Raw genomic sequence first — 22874 nt, forward strand, 5'->3', positions numbered from 1 at the left:
GTATCGATCTGGTAAAAATAGACTGTATTGTGCGTTGAGCAACAAACGCGCCTTGGGACCATACTGGGTAGAAACAATTGAACCGGAAGTTATCGTGTAAGGTTTGTCCACTTCCAATTCCTGAATTTTTACATACTCTACTGACAAATTTAGCATTTGTTTTAATGCTTGGAGGTCACTTATTTTTTCAGTCGTCATATTGAAGAGAAATTTTCAGTGTGTGTGTTAGAGAAATTTAATTTTTTTCACAATGTGTGTTATTTATATATACACTGAAGATTATTTTTTTTTTTCACGATGTGTGTTATTTTATATATATTTTTTTTCACGAGATTTTTGTATCGAAGATTTTTTTGTCTGTGTTAGAGGAAGAAAGTTTGTGCTTCGGAAAATGCGATAATGTGCGTGATGATATCTTCCGTCTCTTGTTTCGACTTATGCCAATCATCTGTGAATCGTCTTCTCCCCAGCCTCGCCTCGTGCAGTTCATCTAACCTATTGTTTAATTTTTCCCCTGCGACCGAAAAAAGAGTGTCGAGATCGCCGCACCTCATGCCGCTAATTTCCCGAAGATAATCCTTAACAGCCATTTCACAAGGGATGCGAAATTCCGGCGTTGATCTCGCTATGATCAAAAATTTTCTTATATCCTCACAATCTCCGTTTACTGCATGTTTGAATATTTTACACAGCAGTTCGTGTGGCAAGTCGGTTATACCAGACATGATGTGTTTTTTTTTTTTTTTTTTACTGTATGTTATTTATATACCCCACCCAAGTTTTTGTTTTGTGTTCATGGCGATGGTGGTGCCCAGTGCGGCAACTCTTTCTCCCAGCGAAGCGTCTCTGCTGACGAATCTTTCGAAAGCTGCGTGCTCTAACTTTCTGTCTGCTTCGTGACGTGCATCCAGATCGGTGCGAGTGGTGTTGTAGGCGATGTCGTGATCTTTGCATGCGGCGTCCAACGGATTTACACCCCTGTCTCCTCTCTTCAATCTTTTCTCGAGTTTGGTACCTGGTCCGCAGTACTGGTAGCCGGGTAAATGCATCTCGAAAGGTAACTTGTTGATGATGTCTTTCACAAGTCCTTTTCCTTCGGCCACGTTCCAGAATCTCGGAGGCAGCGTGTTGATAATTTTAATGAGGTAACCTATGCCCTTGTCGTCGTTCACGATGAAGTTGGAAAATTTTGTGCTGATCATGTCCACAATTCCTACCTTCTCGTTGTAGAAATTACGATTGCCTGCATTCTCCTCTCCTGCAATAACCAACAACCTGTCTATGAGCTTGCGCACGTCGTCTACCCACACAAACTCTTTGGGCAGGGTGTTGTAGAGTTTGACGCCGCTGCCTGTTTTCACCTGGTTCCATATCGGCTTGATGAGATTCCTGTACTTCTCGCCGCTGCTCGATTTCACCCTATTCTGCGAGGCGTCGTTGTTCTGGTACAAGGCATCCGTCATGATCAAAATTTCCTTGTAACTCTGGTAATCTTCGTCGGTGTAATCTTTCGGCTGCTTTTTGGCAACGAGTTCCCACAGTCCCACCGTACCCGGATACCTGTTCCAACTATCCTTCTCGCCTAAATTAACTTTAATGTCGTTGCCTTCGAAGGTCACCTTCGATTTTCCAATCTTCCAAACCACACCGCCGCCCTCGTTGCTCTCCATGCTCGGATACAATCCGAACACTTCATCCTTGTCGAATTTCCCCGTGCTCAGGTAGTCTCGTGCCAAAGGTCCCAACTCGATTTTATCCAAAGACGACGGTGTGTTACCTATGGCTCGATGTCGTGCCGGTACGTCTCTTAGTTCGAACGGCGTCGAAGGAATGCTCGAAATGGGCGTGGGTACGGTGTAACTTTTAGCTGCAAGTGGTACGAGTTCGTTGATCAAATTTTTATTTTGTTCCGTGACGCCTTTAATTTCTTTACCTAGATCGCTGATGGCGTCGATCACAGGTTGATCTTGACGTTTCTTCTCTTCGTAGAATCCGCGATTCTCGGATTTCCAACCTTTGAAGCGTTTCGCGAGGTAATCGCGAAGCTTGAGATTTTCGTCTTCGATTTTTCGTTTCGTCATATCGTTATTTATACACATCGTTTCTCACAACGTTGCAACGTTTAGAAAGTCGTTGATTTTGTTTCTGTATTTTCCGTCGTTGGGTTTTCTCGTCATGTCGATCGTCGCGAATCCGAAATCGTCACTGTTCCAACAGTGGGAGCAGCAGCGTTCCGAAAATTGATTGTAGTTCATGTCTCCGCCTACGTAGTCATCGTACGCGTGCTTGAGGTTGGTGTGATCTTGACGAAACAAACATATGAAATTAGCGTTGTCGCGTACTAACTGTTTTGGAATTTTGGAAAACGTTTGAGCTAGGAAGAAGCAATCTATTCCTTTGTGACGACCTTGCGTGAAAAAATTGCGAATTTCATTTTGATTTTCCAGGATGACATCGTCGAACACAACGACTGAATTTTCACGACAATCGTCGAGTGGCTTTATTTCCGAAGCGAACGTTGCAATGTCCAGACCATCGTACAGTTTTATCAGTTGCTTGTATTTCGATTGTTCGAGACTTTTCGAAAATACGTAGAGGTGCCTGTTCTTCCAATCTAACCAATTCGGTGCGAGGAGAAAATTGTCCACGAGCAGTGTTGTTTTCCCACACCCCGAAGGACCTACGATCAGACAGCGAATGCTGTCGGGAAGCAACTCACCGTTCTTTTTTCTTGTTTGACTTTCCGAATCCGGTAGACGTTTCACCACGTTCCACGTACTTACAAGATCACTTCGTTCGCGTTGATCCAACTCTTTTCCGGAAGTCCCAGCCATTTGACAAACAGTTTGTCGCCTTTTCTACGCAATACTTTCTCGATGAGGTACGTGTCGGGATGTTTTGTTTTAGAGAGTTCCTCTTCGTAAAATCTTCCTTTCAAAATCTCCCCGCTAATATCTTTTATTATATACGTGTGTCGGTTTCCGGGTAAAACTCGAACCACCGTAAAAAGTTCCGTGCTCCAATTTTTTGTGAACCCCTTCTCGAAGGTGCGTTTGAATTTGCTGATCCTCACCTGGTCTCCAATTTTGAATTTTGATTTCTTGGTAGTCGTGGGAGTGTACTTTGGACAGTAAACGCTGGAAATTAAACGCTGCTCGTCAGATTTCGTAACGTCAGCTGGCTTCATGCCTATCGTTCTGTGTACCGTATCATTATAGGTGTCGACGAGTTCCGGCAGTATGTCGACCCATTTGTAATTTCCTCGAAGCGTGAATCGTTTCCACATGTGTGTTTTCAAGGTTCGATTAAATCTTTCCACGATGCTGGCTTTGATGTGACTGAAAGTCGAATAATGTCGAATGTCGTGTTTCCGAATAAATTTTTGGAATACGGCATTGTAAAATTCCTTCCCGTTGTCTGTTTGCAAAAACCGTGGTCGTCTGTCGCTTTCGCGAAAAATTGTCTTGAATGCTTCCGTTACGCACGTTCCCGTTTTGGCTTTCAAAGGTAGAGCCCATGCGAATTTCGAAAACGTGTCTATGACGGTAAGGAGATACTTGTTGCCCTTGTTCAATTTATGCACGTTTTTTAGATTGCCGCTGCTCATCTCCACGAGGTCACTTTGCCAGAGGTCATCGATTCCCTTGGTTACCACCGCTAAACGTTTGTAGTTGCGGCGTGCAGGTTTATGCAATTCTTCGACGATGGCTTGCCTAGACATTTTTTAGAGATTACGTTTGAAGAGAAGCACCAGCGTGATGGGATTCAAAGAGGGTGGCACTTCGCTCGTGTTTTGAATGATCAGCTTATCGCCGGCACTCACGTCGAAAACGGTGAGATCTTCGTCTTCGTGTATTTCATATACGTTGCGCGTTTCGTTCCAACGTGCCAGAGGAATGTTTCCTGCTTTCTGGACACCGCGATTCGATATCAAGGTCATGGTGGGAACGCTAGCTTTTCTGCCGTGAGACCAGTACGAAAATTCGTTTATCTGAATCGTGCCATCGAGGAGAAACTTGTAGTACGGATGATAAGGATGCAACATGTACAGTTTGTTACCTTCGACGAACGTGGAGATTCTCTGTTGATTGGGTACGCTGTTGATTTCGATGGCTTGCAGAGAATGCAGTTTAGCGAATTTAGTATCGACGCTAACGAGGTTGCTGTGAAGCTGTCCCAGTGTATTTTGTACGGGCAACAAATGTTCGACGATGCTATCCGTTACTGTAGAAAATGACGGTTTGATTTTCACTTCCACGTTCAACTGCTTGTAGTTTTCGTTGAGTTCTTGTAACTTGGCACCGAAAGAGGCCAGCGTCGATTCCTGCGTGGATTCCAACACTCCAACTTGATCTCTGATGTTGACGACGATACTCTGAAGGTTCTCGACTTGATTCAATTTCGAACTTTTCTCGGTAAGATCGTTCACGATGCTTCGCATCTCGGTAAACTGCGTGTGAAGGTCGGCGACGCTCTGCGAAGTGGGCAGCGTCGACACCAGCGAAGCAAGTTCGTCTCGAATCTGTTCCACGTTCGCCGTTTCCGTTTCCAGTCGTTTCAGCATACGTGATATGCTCCTTTTCAAAGCGTGCAATTCTTTGGAGGTGGGGAGATTGGCAACCCTACTCTCGAGATCGCTCAACGAACTTTTGATGTCGCTCGAATCGGATAGTGCCGTCACCGCCGTTTTCAATTTTTCCAAATCTTCGCTCGAAGGTACGCTCGTCCGTAACGATTCCAAGTCACCCTGTATGTTGTCTAGTACGTGATGAAAATGAGCAAGGTTCGATTCGACGTTCACATTTTCTAAATATTCGATCTTCTGCTGAACCGTGCTCAACGTGTCATGTATGCTCGTCAACGCACTTGCTTCAGCGTGAATATTTTTAATTTCTTCGTTGATCAACTCCAGAGACGCCTGAAGCGTAGCGATGGTGGTTTGAATGTGTTCGAAATCTTGATAAGCCTCCAATTGAATTTTTATGTTCGCGACGCTTTTGGCGATGACCTGCAGTTCGTCTGACGATGGTAGGTTCGTCATGGTATCTTCCAAAGTCTGTAACTTGGATTTAATTTCTTCCAACGTGCCGGCGAATTCTTCTTGTAATTTGGAAACAACAACATGCAAGCGTTCTACATCAATATCCTTCACGACGGTTTGAAGTTCAGAGAAATTCTTTTCGATTGCCGAAGTTCGTTCTTCGATTTCGAGTTTCAATTTTTCCAAATCTTCATTTTTCGATTGAAATTGTTGTAATTTGGCCAAATCATTTTGAAGCTTATCCACGCTCAACTGTATATTTTGAACGTTGTCGTAAGAAGGTACGTCGACGTAATTTTTTATGAGCGTTTTCAGTTCGGAATCGATTTTCAGAATGGGGTCGAGACATTGCGTTTGGAGCGTAGCGATCTCCGACTCTAAACTTTTGTTTAAGGTCTCCTGCAAAGCGATCAAATCGCTCCTCAACTTTTTAATTCGGACGTCCAACATGAGAATCTCTTCTGCGTGGTCTACACGCTTGGTGTTGCCGAAAATGTCGTTAGGCATTTTGGTTAACGGTTATTTATAATAGGATAGACGATTCGTAATTCTACGAAGAGAGGAATAAGTTTGTCGTAATCTCCTAGGAGTTCCACGTATAAACAATCTCCTGCAGAAACATCGTACGTAATGTTAGAAAGCATCTTGTCGTGCTTGATTCGAAAAATGTTCTTGCCGGTAGATATTTTGATTTCGCCTACGTTTTCCGGATTCACGGTGATTTGAAGTTTTCCATCGATCGGAATTTTGTAAAAATGTAAATTGTTGTTGAAGACGTAAAACATCTTGCCTACATCGTCATCCAATTTCGTCCAAATGCTGTTGAGGTGAACAATCAGTAGACCGTTGAGTTTAGTTAACATGGAAGGTAGAAATTCATGATCTGTCGTCGCGCGGTGTACAGTCTCCATGTTGGTTTGTTTTCGGAAACCAAAGAGATTCATAGGTATGCTGGTTATTTAAAATACGGTCAAAGTTTTTTTGTAATGACAGTCAGTGTTTTTTTTTTTGTAATGATTAACAAAATAATTTTTTTTTGTTTTTTTTTGTTTTGTTTTATGAATCTTCTGTTGAAGATGGGCATATGTTGCAGGTTTTGCTTTCTGCTAAGCGATAGTGTCCCCACGGCAGTGTGTGGATTCCACATTGGAGAACGCACCTCTTGTCGTCGTTGGGATCCAGGGCAATCTTCCTCACTTTGTTGGTGGTCAACACATGGTCGACGCTCTGGATGCGCTGTTCTGCTCTTAGAACCGACGACCTGGTCTTGAGGCAATCCACGAAGTCCTCGAATGTGAGATGCTCACGAACCACCTGTCTGCCGACACCCTTGGCCTTCTTGGTAACGCTGCCCTCGGCTTTGATGGTATAGGCCTTGGCGCGAAGACCTGCAAACTCGAGAATCACGTCTCCGTCCTTCTCGTCTTTGAGTTTGCCGGGCACCTTCTTGTTGCGGGCCAGGATACCGTACCGGTTCGGCTGGGAATAGCCTGACGTGTCAAAGAGCTTTTCAAGAGCTGGAACTTTGACTATATCCCCGTATGCGTCGGCTGTGCGGACGTGGTACACCAAGCTGTCCGTGTCCGTGTAGAGAAGCGAGATGTTGTGGCCGTAGTGTGGACGTAATATGTCGTAGTATGTCTCGAACATGTGGAGCTTGCTCAGATCCAGAACAGTGGCTCCAACGTAGATGGGCTTGGTGAGTTTCACCACACCTTGCCTCATGTGAATTAGAGCCAGCTGCTCGTTATAGATTGTTCGAGACTTGAACAATGGACTCGCGACAAGCTGACGACATCGCTCTTTCCTCGTCACCAATTTTATGTCCACGCGATTCCGTACATTCTCCATGGTCTTGCCAAACACCGCATTATTCATGAGCTTGAAGAAATCCTTATCAAGCTCGGACGTAGCTGCGGTGCGGTGTTCAGTGTTGACTTCGATATATGGGCGCAACCATCGAGAATGCTCGAACTTGAGGATGTGGTGAACTGCGTGGACCGTGACTCCTTGCTGCATCAACCACCGGAGATTCTGGTAGTGAAGAACGTAATTCTTTTTGGGTTCGAAATCCATGACGAGCTTCTTCTGGTTGGAATCGGGTGGACACTTGAACTCGGGTGCAGGGGGGAGATCGCAGAACAAATCCTGCAGCTTCTCGGAGAACTCAAGGTCCACCTCGGCGAAGAACCCATGTTCCGAATCGTCGAAACCTTCAACGTCGAAGTTGGAAGGGTCAGCCCACTCGAACCCTCTAAAGGGGAGTGGCTGCATCATGGAGTGCCCGTACAAGTTATTCACGTCCGTGTGCATGATGTAGCTCGACGGTTGGGTGGAGTCGTAGCCAGTAGCCATGTGACGGTTGTTGGCGCGCGCGTGCCGTTGCGACACCTGGACCATGCCACCCCGCACGGCACGTTCCACAAACAGCATCATGTCCACGTCCGAAAGAAGCTCCAGCTTGATTTTCGTCACCAGAAACATGGCTGACCACGCCAGTCCGGGGAGACTATAGAAGTAGGCGGGATCCAGGTGGTAGATGTTCATTGCAGTCGCCCGGAACGTCTGGAACACGTCGGCGAGGAGCGTCACATCAAGTCTGAGGTAGGCATCGTGGTAGTCTCCGAGAGTTCGACAACCTAGCTCGCGCCACATGGACTGGGCGTGATGATATTCTTCGTTGGTAATGTTCGAGCCTCGTAGCTGACTGTAGAACTTCGCCTGGGGAGGTAGCGACGTCTCCGCAAACTTGGTAAGGTCTGTGATGTATTCGTAGGGGTAGACCCCCTTACGCCTGAAGAGACCGGCGTCCAAGTTCGGAAAATTCGCAGAGGTAATAAGCATTTGTTCGTTGCTCAGCTTCCCTGCAAGAGCATCGAGGCTAGCCGGGAGAAACCTCAGGGAGTCGAGGAAGCGAAGCTCGACGGTAGAGTCTGCTCCCGGGATTCGAACCCATTTGCTCACACTGATGTAACGCTCCTCGTTCTGGGCGAGAACGTTAATTCGCATGTCGTCGTACCCAAGATGCTTGATCAGGTGGTGAAAGTCGTACCCCGAGCCGTTGTGAAAAAACACAGGGATGAAGCGTGGGTCCCGGGCCATACGGTTGCAATCATTGCACCAAGAACCAACGTACCTACCGTTAAAGTGATCGTGGTGTCGGACTTTATAGTTGTTGGCGGTGTACTCCTCAACGCAGACAGGGCAAGTGATGGCCTCGTCGTGTCTACGTTGTTCGTCGGGGGACAGTGGGAGCATAGACTTGGGGGTCAACAGCACCTTCCCTATCTCGATGGCTTCGACAACCATCCTCTCGAGGAAGTGTTTGGCTGCGTCGGGACCGCGATACACGTAGGGCTCGGGCGCGATGTGTTGGTCCCGTCGCACCACAACGTATGCGAAACTGGATGCCTCGTGGAGTTGGTAAGGGGTGGTGGAGGAAACTTCGGGATCGGGATCGCAAGTGGACAGAGGTTTGAGGAAGGCCTCGAAATCCGCGATGATGATAGCGGGGTGCTCCACCATGGCACCGTGCATGTGGAAACGCTCCACGGTACCAGGTTCGGGCAAGTCTGCCACCCCCGGTTCGTTGGCTTTGCAGTAGAGCTTGTGGTTAGCGAGCTTCTCGGCAGCGATGTTGCGACCTCTGATGCGCTGGTAATCCTGCCGTTCTCGATTACGAAATATAGTCAAGCACCTGGGACAAACTTCTATGTGGTGACTATCACTGCTCAGCTGGCTCGAAACAAGCCGGGAGAGGGAACGGATGAGGGTGTAATGGTGGTGGGTCTCGTCCTTGATGAGCAGAAGATGAATTTCTTGCACACCATCATCGTCTACGTCGCTCACCCGGATAGGGTACACCACATTTTCGTCAGTGAGGCCATAAACGTTGATGGCCAACCGAGGGTTGCGTGTACGGGCCTCGAACTTGCGAATGTCCGAGACCTCCACCGGGTAGTCGATCCCAGCAATGGCATCTTCCAGTTCTGGCTCGTAGGGTAGGTAGTGGTTAACTCGGTGTGGTTGTTTTTTCCGGTCGACAGGGTGCAACGCTGCAAGCACAGACCAAAGAAAGCACTTAGCGTCACTGTTCTGAATGTTCAGGACGGCCTTCTTTTCCACAATCGTATCTGGTAAGAGGACGTAGCTGGAGGCGGAGAGAGGCACAAACTTGGAAAGTTTGACGCGCAGTTCGTGACGCTCACCACACAGCGAACCCCCCGAGCCCTTAGCTTCATGTTCTTCTTGCTTTGCCAGCAGCTCCTCGACAAACTTGTTGTAGATGACCTCGAGGTTGTCGACATCCGCCAGATGCAACGTTTTTGCCTTGGTGTTGTGGCAGAACCTGTAAATTTCACCAGACGGCTTCTTGTACCAGCAACGTAGCGATGCGTAGAATTTAGTGGAGTGCGTAGCCAGTGCATTACTAAAAATAGAAACTATCTCTGCTCGCTTCTCCTCTAAAAAGCTACGCACGTCGCATGAGCCCTCCGAAGTAAGAGGAAAGTTCTCTAATAAACATTTGAAAGCAGACTGGTCTGCTTTTATCGCAGGCTTGACGCGTTTAGCGGGTGGTGCATTGATGGAGGCTGCTTCTGCCTCCCTCTTGGTTGAGCTGGTCGACGGTTGAGCCCCAGATGTATTTTTGCTTAGACAAGTAAGCTTATGCTTCTTGGCATACGCAATTGTAATGTATTTATTGCATCCGGAACACAGTTCGGTGGCAGCCAAATGCTTGCCTGGCACGCAGGTGCGACAATGTCTTGCAAAATGTTTGCTTGATATAGTTTTTTTGCACACAGGGCAACTTTTCATAGAGCGCATTTTTTTTGGGTATGTTTATTTATATGTGATCTGTTGGTGATAGAGTGTTGTTTTTCTCAAATATGTGTTTTTAATCAACCCTATAAAAAAAATTTAAAAAAATATATAAGAAAAATATGATTGTAGATAGAAAAAGCACATTAAATATTTAAATATTGTATGCATGTGTAATTCTATTTAGCTTATTTTCGCTAGACACGAATCTTCTTCAGATTTTATTGCCCACTAGTATATTTTTCTACCATTCTAGTAGAGGTGTAAAACTATGAAAATGTTCTTGTTTATATATATTCTTTTGTTTTGGCTGATATAATAGCAAATATATATATATAGTTATTTTGAAATTCTAAAACTTTCAGGTATACTTATTTTTTACATGCAAACATACATCATAAAAATTACACAATCGTATTTTTTTCCATATACATATTTTTTTATTTTCAGAAAACAAAATTATTTTCGATCTCCGTTTTTTTTAAAAAAAATTTATTTGTGTTTATAGTATTTGCCGGGCAATAGCAGATAAAACAAGAATAGGTTTTCTACGACCCATACTTCACGAGTTACAAAACAACTTAGAAATTACATCTTGAAATTTTAATTTAAAATAACTCGAAAACAGTAAGCACTAATCATTATGTTTCCAATAGGTTGCAGAGTACCTTCAATTTTTTATCAAATATCATTAAAATTTTCGAAATAGGGTAAAAACTAAGCCAGCAAATCAAGTTTCTCAAAAAATAAAAAAAATTGTCTATATTTTCGAAACTTGAGGGGGTAAAATCGATTTTATTTGCTAGTCGAATAGTTTTCGTCAAATCCTATCCAACAAACTTAAAATCATCATCCTAGCTCAATTAGGAGCCGAGAAAATCAATATCTTGGAAAACGTCTTAAGATTTTTGTCTTAAGAAAATTTTCTTGATAGACCGGAAGTAACATCTTGACAGACCGGAAGTCGACTTTCTTAAAGATTAAGATATTTGTCTTAAGACGTTTTCCAAGATATTGATTTTCTCGGCTCCTATGGGACCTAGAACCATGTAACTTCGGTCTATGTATATACCAGTACTTGCCCGACGCTGTGGCCGAGTGGTTAGCACATCGTGTTGCGACGCCAAGAGTTCCGCGTTCGAATCCCGGTCGGGTATGGTTGTTTGTGAATATCCATTTTCATCAATTTCATCACTCATCTTCGCAAATTAGCCAACAAGTACAAAACGCGAAGTAAAATAAACTAAATCAATCAATCAATCAATATACCAGTATTTTTCCTACATGTTCACTCACCTTACAACCCACCCGATCAAAAAAAAAAATTTACCCCCTGTGCGCATGCGCGCATGTATAAATTTAAAATATAGGCTCGATATTAAAAACAAAATATTATTTTTTTTTCCTCCTCTCCTCTCTCTGGCCAAGATTGCAAATAATTGCAGAAATAATAATACCATGATATTTTTTAGACTGAAGGTCTAAATAAATAAGATTCGAATAACTATGTACTTCCACTAGTCTCTGCGATGGCGCAGCGATAGCCTTGTAATCCAGGGTTCGATACCCACACAAGTGGTTTTTGAAACTGAAGGTCCAGTCCCGATTAGCCTTACTGTGCATAAAGTAGACTTAAAACATCAAATCAAACAGTACTTCCACTAGCCTCTGCGATAGCACAGCAATAGCCTTGTAATCTCGGGTTCGATACCCACGCAAGTTGTTCTTGAAACTGTAGGTCCAGTCCCGATTAGCCTTACTGTGCATAAAGTAGACTTAAAACATCAAATCAAACAGTACTTCCACTAGCCTCTACGATAGCACAGCAATAGCCTTGTAATCTCGGCTTCGATACCCGCACAAGTAGTTCTTGAAACTGTAGGTCCAGTCCCGATTAGCCTTACTGTGCATAAAATAGATTTAAAAAACAACAAAATCCAATCCAGAGTATCAACAAATTCAAAAAATAGAGTTTCCCCTGTACACTTGTATAATTTTAAACTCAAAGTTCGATACCCAGCAGAGGTGGTTCGGATCCCGCTGTAGGTCCAGTTTCGATTAGCCTTACCGCGTAAATTTTAGTTTTATAGCTAGTCAAGCAACTTGTGTGCGTATAACTTATGCTGATATGGTACTCACCTGACAGACCAAACTAATTCGGCTTCTATTACACTTGATATTTACACTTGGTATAGCGTACACTTTTATGCGACTGCCCAGTAGCAATACTCGACTGCAACTAATGTGCGCGGGATTTCTAATAGAAACTTATACCTGCCGGCAGCTAAACTTTCAAGGTTGGTTCGAGTTATGCGTGAACGCCCTTTCCTAGAAAACATATCGTTGACGCCCAGCTGTATTCTGCCGGAAACAAGTAGAATTTGTTTCGTGCAGAATTTATGACAGCTGTGTGAGTGATTGCTTCCTGTGGTCACCCAGTAGATTTGAATCTTGTGTGCCCTTTAGTGTAATCCACCCTTTAGTGCAATCCAGGAAAAAAATATCGTTGAGTTCATCGCACAGCCTGGGTGTGACTGCAGGAAACTGTCAATCACATAGCCGTCGCAAAAGCTGAGAATTTGCACAATTTTCGGCAGTAACAAATAATCTTGATTTTTTGTCGAGTAATAATACCATCGACCTCACACCCATCAATCAAGCTTCAAAAAGCTTATCACGCCCAGATATTTAAACATCCGGTTTAATTGTTACCGCTGCCGCTAGTTGATCGCACCCATCGTACCCAACCCATCCGGTTTGATTGTTACGCGACATCGCAGCAGTGATTTCCCACGGCAGCTCTTTTCTCCCCTGCTGCTAGTTGATCGCACCCATCGTACCCAACCCATCCGGTTTGATTGTTACGCGACATCGCAGCAGTGATTTCCCACGGCAGCTTTTCTCCCCCCACACGATTGCTTTCAAGCATATCGTTTCGCTCTGTTGCTTTAGTATCCTGGGCTTGTTATACATCACTGTCACTTCATTTGTATCGGCAGTAATTTTCCAAGCAATTTAATTTTATGGTGTAGGTGACGATTGGTTTGAAAGCCTCTCAACTGCGACAAAGTTGCCACCTGATGGACAACTTCCTGTAGTCGCACCCAGGCGATTGACAGTTTCCTGTTGTGTGATTGATGGTTTCCCATAGTTACCCGCCCAAGTTTCCACACAACACAGTTGAGTTGACCACAGATCACCCCCAACAGTCGATGAAAATTGTAGATAGGCTGTGATTGATGGCTTCCCGCAGTCACCCACCCAAAGTTTTTACATGGTTGAGTTGACTACAGATTTTCAGCTTGCCCTTCAGTCACTTCAGTAGATGAAAATACAAAAATAAAAAAAAAGTACGTACGTGTGTGTGGCACATCGTTGCCGCGAGAGAGGATTGCAAAAGTCGCGATATACATTGGCACCCAGAACTTGGAAATAATGCATATTCGCTCACCACTGTTGCCAGCTTAGTCTCTCTCTTCATCTTACAGCAACATTGGCATCTCTATTTTTTAGTTGTAGGTGGGTTGCCAACACACTCTAGTTAATAATGCTACATATTATACACGCACACACATACTATGTTGCCATCCATCCATCTCTTTCTCTTTTACGGCAGTGTGTGTTTGTTGCCGGCTCTATTGCCCAGTGTGTGTATGTTGCGCCAGTGTATAAATTGACTAAATCCTTGCCAAGTAAAAAGAAAACTGTACGTAAATATTAGCAGCATTGTCGGTTGTTTAACTTTTCCCCCTCTCTCTTCTTTCTTTTTTTTTTTGTAAAAAGCTATGGCAAAAATTCCAGTAGGTTGGCAAATTGTTTTATGCACTGTAAGATAAGTCTTAAGCAGTGTTGTCAGCTCCTTACTTTAGGTTAGGTTAGACCAATAAAAAACCTTGGTGACTTTTCGAGTAAGATGTTGGCAATACTGCAAGACAGGCCTCAAGCAGTATTGCCAGCTCCTTGCTTTAGGTTAGGTTAGACCAAATAAAAACCTTGGTGATTTTTTTCGAGTAAGATGTTGGCAACACTGCGAGAAAAACCTCAAGCAGTGTTGCCAGCTCCTTGCTTTAGGTTAGACCCAAAAAACCTTAGTGATTTTTTCGAGTAAGAAGCTGGCAACACTACGAGCCTCACCGAGCCCCATTTTCGGTTGGCAACACTGCGAGAAAAGCCTCAAGCAAGGTTGCCAGCTCCTTGTTTGAGGTTAGGTTATACCCAAAAACAAAAACCTTGGTGATTTTTTCGAGTAAGAGGTTGCCAACACTGCGAGCCCCACGGAGCCCCATTTTCGGTTGCAGAACCGGGGACACTACTCTACTTTCTATTTTCTCGTCGCATTTCCGAGGAAATGGATGAGAAGCCCAAATCTCCACCACGTAACGAACCTTAAAGTTCGTGGGATCTTAAGAGTACCTAGAAGGTTAACCAGTTAATTGATGGGGTGATGTAAACTACTCATCATTCATCCTCTTGATGAGACCACTCGTCATTGACATGACGAGTTATCGCTTGGCAATGCGAAAGGTACAAATTTTACACTAGGGACTAGACTACAGAAAAGACAATGGTCACTCGTTGGGTTTTGCGAACCGTTGAACCTGAATCATGGCTGGGTGTAGGATAATTACCTGTCTATCTGAAGTCTTTAGCTGAATCGAAATAATCGAAGTCCTCTGTAAGCTTCTCTCTTATGCTGACCAAAGCGTGCTTCCACTACTGACCTCCTGCCTTGCTGACCACCTCTCTCAACCAACTCAATCCCAATAGTCCATCACTTCCCAGCTTGTCTCACCTCTATATTCCCTGGCCATCGAGCTCTTCCTCGATGCCGAATCGCCGAATCGTGTGATTATAATAATTGCTACCATGCAAACCGCTGACTCTAAAACCAGAAGTATTACCTGTTTCCTGAAAGCTCAGGAGGTTTGCATGGCACAACACAATGCATAGTAAACATGCCTCAGAGGCTTGAGACAGCTGAGAAAAACAAGTGAATGCCCTGGTCAACATGAAGCGTTCAGAGAGACTTAATAAAATAAACATGCAATCCTAGGGATTGATACGCATGTTACTTCTCTCTTCATAATTTTTTGTCTTCTTGTTTAATATCTAAGAAACTAAAAGTTAAAATATACAAAACAGTAACTTTGCCTGTAGTATTATATGGGTGTGAAACTTGGTCCCTTACATTGAAAGAGGAACATAAATTGAGAGTATTTGAAAATAAGATCCTTAGGAAAATCTTTGGACCTAAAAGGGATGAGGAGACAGGTGAGTGGAGAAGGTTACATAATTTAGAACTACATAATTTGTATTCATGTCCAGATATTGTTAGAATAATTAAACCAAGAAGACTTAGGTGGGCAGGCCATGTGGCACGAATGAGAGAGGAAAGAGGAGTTTACAGGATTCTTGTTGGGAAACCTGATGGTAAGAGACCTGTAGGAAGGTCAAGACGAAGATGGATGGACAACGTTGAGATAGACCTAAAGGAAATCGGTAAGGATGGAAAAGAGTATATAGATCTTGCTCAAGATAGGGATAGATATGGAAGGCCTGTGTTGCTGCAACCATTAACCTTCGGGTTTAAGAAGGCTAGAGAGTTAGTTAGTTAATTTATAACAGGATTTATTACTATAAATACCATTAAAAACATAATCACATGTGAGTGAGCATACATAATTAAAAGAATTATATAAAACATACTCTCTAACATGGCAAGCATGTATTACTTAGAGTAAGTTACTTAAGAATTGTTAATGGAAACTCGAAAAATAACGAAATAAGTAATAATTCATCAATCCAAGAATATCGAAAACTTTGTCTTAAGATGAAAATAATTTCGTACATTTCGTTTCAGGTTCGTGTCTTCCGTTTAAGAGAGATATTCTAAATTAAATCACTAGTCTAAGAAACTTTACGTTAGGAGACTTTATGGTAAAGTTTGATATTTTTCTGCTTGTCAAATATATTATCTCAAAACCCTCCAGTAGGCGCGCTATTTTTAATAGCATGAGCAGGCGTGCCGGGGACTTTGTCAACCCAGCCTTTTATAGTTTATAAATTTGCTTGTTATACATTTATAATTGAATATCTTTATTTAAACATGTTATTACATTCTTCATTTGTGACTTTCAATGTAAAAATGTATATTTTTTTATTTATTTATTTATTTTCACTCATTAAATGAAACGTTGTGGTTCTCTCAAAATATATTTGTTTCTTTCAGTTTATAAGTATTTTTGATATTTATTTATTTTCGCTTGTAAAATAATTAGATTCCTGCAAACTTTATTTGTCTCTCTGAGTTTACAAATGTTTATTTCTTTTATTTCTTTACACTCATGCAATAATAAGTTGTTGATCTTACATAATAGGTTTGTAAGTTTTAGCTTAATTCTTTTTATTATATTCGTTTATTTTCTATTTTACAATAATAAGATTCTTACGTACTATGTTTCTGTCTGTGAGTTTACAAATGTTTATGAATGCGTATTTTTATTTCTTTTCACGCATACAATAAGTAGTTGTTCTCTCTCAGAATTTCTAATGCTTCTAATTCCTTATAGGACCGTGCACAAATTCCGGGATAGCGTGCACAAATTAGCAAAATTATGCACTAAATATTGGCATACTTGTTCTTTGGTTTCGATTAGATGGTTGTGCCAACTTCACGTGACTTGCGGGGGTCATCAACGAAAACACCAAAGATGGAACTCAAGGCATCAGAACCTAACGGTAACAAGACATCTTCAAGTGACTAATAATTTGGACTTCGAGGTACAAGTTAAAGTCTAACAAACACACTACCCAAGGGGTCGAGGAACACTGGATATTGACCGGGCGAAAAGGATATATGACATATGGACCGCACGCGCTAAATTCGGACCACGACCTTATATACCTGGATATTTCACATGCGTTGCTGACACGTCATCCGCCTCCAAGATATGACATCAACAGGGTTAGGATATAATTGGAAATGCATACTTCTAGTTTGACGAATTACAACTGAAATTTGTAATATCTTTAAGAATAATAATGTTTGTAATGATTTAAGACACGTTTAATTGTGATTATTTTTCCACATTTTTTCCTTTAATACGTAATTCCGTGGCGCAACAGCCCTTGAAGGGCCAGGGCTTGCCAAGCGGCTTTTTCATTGGGTAACTCGTGTTCATCGAATCGGATCCCATCGCCGCTGTTTTCTGGCTTTCGTGAACGGGGACCGCTACTTCTTTTCACGTAGCTTCCCAATTGTCCTCACGAGGCTGGGTCAATGCCGAAATTTTGAGGGCTCTCACCGGAAATCTATCTCTGGACCACTCACACCAATGGTGAGAGCGCTAACTACTTGGGTACTCGGGAGCCGTCTTTAATACACACTCTTACATATTTAAGGAAAGCATACTTAATTTCACATATTTCAACAAGTTTATTTCAAATATTGATCATATTTCATCATTTTGGAATTGTTCAAAAGAAGGATATTATTTAGCTCCATGAGGAAATCGACTCTCGGCTCCAGCTGAGATTGTAAGAATTATATAAAGGAGGCTGTCATTTTTGCTTCTTAATGCAATGCATATTATTTTCTTTCTTAACATTTCCATGCTTTGATGCGTGGCAAGTTCATAGCCAAAGAAAAACTCGCGTCGCTTATCATCTGGTAGCAATAGCGTTATTGTTGCGGAAGACGGCGTTGTTTTAAACGTACAACAAAGCAGCCGACTGTCGCCCATCACAGCGAGGCAATAATACGACTGAAGGAGGAGTGTTATGGTCTACTAGTAATTGTCGAGATTTAACACGTTCTCAGCTTATTAGTTCTCACACCATTGGTCGTGTCAGTCGTGTACTGTCGTTGCAGTTCCAGTACCAGTGTAGACATATTTATTGAGTAGTAAGCATGAGAATGAAAATAATAAATTACTTTATTTGAAATCACACAAATGAGGATATCACTATGAATAAGTCTTCTTTGCATCGGTTTTGACGATCTTATGAATGTGGTAGTCCATATTTTGCCAATTTTAGTCCATATCTACTTGTTAGAACATATTAATACCAGTCCAGGACATCATCATCGGAAAAAGGGATGGTGGTTGATGAAAATAAGAGAAAAGTAATGAGCAGAACAAGATATCAAATAGGAATCCTTCACATAAACATTAATGGAAAACAACTCGAGCAGGTCGTTAGGTTTCAATACCTTGGAACAATACTTCATCAAAATGGGAACTAGAGGTTGTCACGTTCCCTGGTTTAGTCTCAATGGATCAACTTACGTTTATTCCTCAACGGCGAGCCTGAGACTTATCAGCTTACTTTGAAGCCCTCAGGTAGTAGGAAATCAAATAAGGATATGTTAACGTAAACCTTGCTAACTCTCGCACACCAAAAATATATTTAGATGTCAGTTTATGTTAATATATAACACTTGCAATCACAATTAAACTTCTTATTACAAGCACAATTGTATTAAGATCATAATACTTCTTGAGTACACAAATTAACACATTCACATTTCCAAAATCACTTCCATTATCCACCAACATTCATAATATCTCTCACCTCACAACCCACAATCAAATGTTTTAAGGTTAGTCCATAACCATAACAGACTACCCAATTGAACAAAACAAATTACGTCATAATAGACAATTAACATATTAAACATATCAAACACTTAACATGATACAATAAGTGGGTACGTATCAAGGTTTCAAAAGTGCCCGAAAAGCAATTAATGGATATTGCAAATGGAACCAAACAATGTTTGGAAAAAGTGAAATAGGAAAGAGCTACAAATGTATAAAGCAGTGATAGAACCAATATTACTCTATAGAGGTGGGAGATGGCCAGCGTAAGGAAAGGGACTTAGTAAGATAACAACTGTCGAAATGAAATACTACCGAAAGATAGGAGGAATAACAAGAAGAGACAGAGTAAGAAATGAGAGGATAAGGGAAGAGCTGGAACAACCATCAATTGTAAACGAACTTATGAAAAAACAAATTAAATGGTTTGGTGACGTAACCAGAATGGAGGAGAAAAGGAAACCCAAGCAGTTCTTGCAGAAGGCAAGACCAGAAGGAAGAAGGCCCAGGGGCAGATCAAGGGAGACATATGACATGATGGAAGAAATAGGAAGAAAATGAGAGAAGACATTCCCAAGAAATATAGATGTCCAAGAATGGAAACAGTTGGTTGAGGCATCCCCGACTATGTAATGTCATATGAAAATCAAACAGAACAAACAATGTACAGCACATTGAAAATACTACTGGTTATATGTAAGGATTAGTAATTTTCATTTCTGATTTTAAAAAACTTAAGATATTTCAGTGATGTCTCAGTGTCTGAAGAACATCTTTAAAAACGAACTATTACCTCTACTTTGGGAAACACAAAATTCCAGCAATGTGTTACCAGAATATACCTCTGCTAAGTGTAAATTACTTAGTCGCATATTCTGACCTTGTTGTCTTTAAAAAGATAGGCTTGAATGGTGGCCTCTGTGCATATCACCCTAGGCGTCAGCGCCCTAGCCTACCACTCACTACGAGTCTGGTGTTGTTTTGCCAGATTGTCCCTTCATCCACTACGTGAGTAAGTACTACGTGAACCTCGTTCTACTGGCTGCTGCGTTTCTTATCGAGCTGGATTGGTCGCTTCTCCGCTCTCACTTCTCTTGCCAGCACTAGGATAGGCCGCCGTAACAGTAGAAAATGCCTTTACTGTGGTTAGGTTGCTTGCCTTAAGTTTAAAAATGAACACATATTTTAAATTCAGTAACATTTCATGCGTACGAAGTACTAAAACCACGTGTAGACTAACAATTAAGTGTCATTGCGGTGAAACTATTGGAACATTTATCGGCGGCCCTGTTAGCCAGCCAAGACGCCTCAGGGCCCCGCGGAGCAAACTTTAGGAATCACTGGTTAATGTTATTAGATAATTCATTACATTTTCCTTTTCAGTGTGAATTAAATTTTTAACACTCTTTAATAGTACATATTATAGAATTCTCCTAGGAACGGAGATGTGCGGTTTCCCAGAGGGCGCTTATCGGAGTATGACGGCGTCTATGTTCCCATGACAACATGGATGTTTTATTCATATTTTTGTGCATTGTGGTCGACTACCATTCGCGTTTTCCGTCTGAGAATTTGAAAAAGAGTTAAAAATTCCAGAATATCCTTGTCCAATGTATTTTTTATTACGCTATGTTTATGCAAATATTTTAATATTAACTATTATTGATATTTATTACGCGTTGTTTCACTGGTCGTTAATCTTGTTAATAAAAATTTCCGTTTCGTGAAATTTTTCATTTCGAACCCTGCTTACAAAGGAACACTTGTATGCAGGATTCAAACGGTGAGATCCTTCGGTAATGATATTGTTTGTTGTCACGAGAAAACAAAATTAATTTCTCATTGCTGAAATTAAAGCACTCTTAACCACTGTTAATGCAGAACCATTTAAATCTCGCTACTGTTCAGATCCAGAACATGACCACGAGATTGGAATGGTGTCGACATCCGTGGAAGAGTGGTTACCATACCACGCTACAACTCCAATTGTCGAATCCCGGTCTGGTAATGTGTGTTCTTTGTGAGTGTACCTTCATCAATTTTACCATAGGCCTATCATCAGTCATCCTCATCTTCGCGATTAGCACAAAGTGACAGACGAACGAAATACAGTAAACCAAATAAATCAATTCATCAATATAATTGTATGTTTGAAATATAAGAAATGTTTTTGATTACAATGTAGCTATTTACATGAAAATCATGCTCCATATGTAGGTAAAAAATTAAGAAATTTGCGATTTCAAGTTTGCAAATGTGTAAGAAGTGAACACTCTGTTCTTTCAGTCCAAAAATTGCTTCATCGCGTAATCATAACATCGGTGTGTCAGATAACAAAATAAAAGGAAAGCTGCTCAAAACCTTCCGACAAAGAATAGTGGATATTGTAAGTTTATAATTCGCAGCACTGAAATAAATTTTCCGAAGTGTATTTTTTAACAAGATTAACGACAAGTGAAATAAAGCGCTGTATTAATATTAACAATAGTTAATATTTAAATGATTAGTTATTTTGAAAAGCTGGTGATTAGAAAGGTTGTTTACAAACTGAATTAGGACATATGGTATTTTAAATATACTAATTTTATAACAAGAACAGTAGGTTACGAAGTGGTCCTGTAGGAGTTTAAGCCTGGGAAGATAAGTTACCACAAGATGATATGGGGTATGAGATCCTTCGGTTTGTTTACATCCTTTTCTATTACTCAATATAATACATTCAGCACATGTCTATTTCGTTACTAACCTTCTTCAGGTTTGCTCTAAATCCCCTTCTTTTTATTGTAAGCAGATGTTCCCAAATATTTAACTATTATGAATACTCGTCGAGGAACATGCATTGAATACAAAGAACCTTGTAGTAATTCATCGCCAATCTACGCGTAAAATATATTTGCGTCGCTGCCTTTACAACAGTAAAGCATTCTCCTTCCTTTGAATTACTCATCAATTTAATTTGTGTTTTGCCAATCTTCTCTTCCGTCCCATCTTCAAAGAGTGCGTGACCTGAATCTGAAGCTTCTTTCACCAGAAAAAGTACACGCTCTTCAGAAGCTTTCAGTGTTGCAAAGTAAAGACTGGAGAAGTAACTAACTGTTGTGTTGTTAGAAGATCGAAGTCCTGCTCCTTCCCCAAAATCTAAACGATCTCATTGGAACAGAAACCATTTGAGAATCAAGGTCTGGCAATTAGCATACTAATCAGAAAAACTGAAAAATAATCTTGCATGCCGGTCATGTCTGTCTGTATGTGTGTCCATTATTAATATTTCAGAAAATAATAAAAAACAAAAACTTTGCGGAGCTACAAAATTATGGTCATCGAAAAATGAACTGGACCAGTCAGGTCCGTCTGATCAAATATTACCTCTTTATATCTCTAAAACTAGCACATGTGAAGCTCTCCAAAAATGAAATTATATTGACACTACAGTGGTCGCGCGGATCACATGAAGGGGGTGTCTCCAGACCACTAAAAACCAATTTTTGAATTTTATGTGAAAGAAAATAACAAAAGTAAGATTCCAATATATGTATTTTATTTAGTTGTTTCATCACATGCAATGATAATGCACTAGGCTTAGAATTTCCTCTCTACTATAATATATTAACTGCAAAAAAATCACAATTGACCCAGAATAATTAGTAATGGACATCCTCACTATAAAACCAGACACATTTTGAAAATAATAGGTAAAAAAACAATAACATTCTATGGATCACAATAGTGATCCGCGTGACCAATGACGGGAGTTTCTTCCTAGCGACACTGCAATGTTAAATGCTAGTTTAACGCTAACAAATTGCTTTAATTGACTCGTCCGTCTTTTCGTAGGATCAAACTATTAAAAGTCAAGAATGTAATGTTTTCAAATACACCCAAAACCATAAATATAAAATTTGGTGAGTTATTTGGACTTGGAGTCCTGTACATAATGCGATCTCCACTTCCTCATTTGGCCGTAGATTTTTCTGTTCTAGTCAACAATAGAAGTGAATCGATATCTATAGATTTCTCACACAAAATAAAAGATAGGAATATACATTTTGCTGGACATAAGCATCTACCTAATGCTTACATAACATGATGTAGAGAGCCTTTCTGGCTAGGGCGGTTAAATAATAGAAAGTTAATATTCGGTATGTATTATTCGATATGATACCTTCCTTACTAAAATATAAAAATCCGAAAATTAAGAATTGCGTTTGAAGCCTTTCTGCCTGCACCGTATTAAAATTTTTATCACGATCCGACCACCTGTTGTTTATTTATAGACTTTCAAAGAGAGCGATGATTTGCAAAACAAAAAACTGCACTTTTCTTCTTACGACAAAAGAGAATGGAAAGCATACTAGAAAAATTACTGGTTAGCCTGGATTAACGCAGAAATGAATAACATAAATTTTGATGTA

Source organism: Lepisma saccharinum, chromosome 17 (genome assembly GCF_977018435.1).
Source record: "Lepisma saccharinum chromosome 17, izLepSacc3.1, whole genome shotgun sequence".
Taxonomy (NCBI): domain Eukaryota; kingdom Metazoa; phylum Arthropoda; class Insecta; order Zygentoma; family Lepismatidae; genus Lepisma; species Lepisma saccharinum.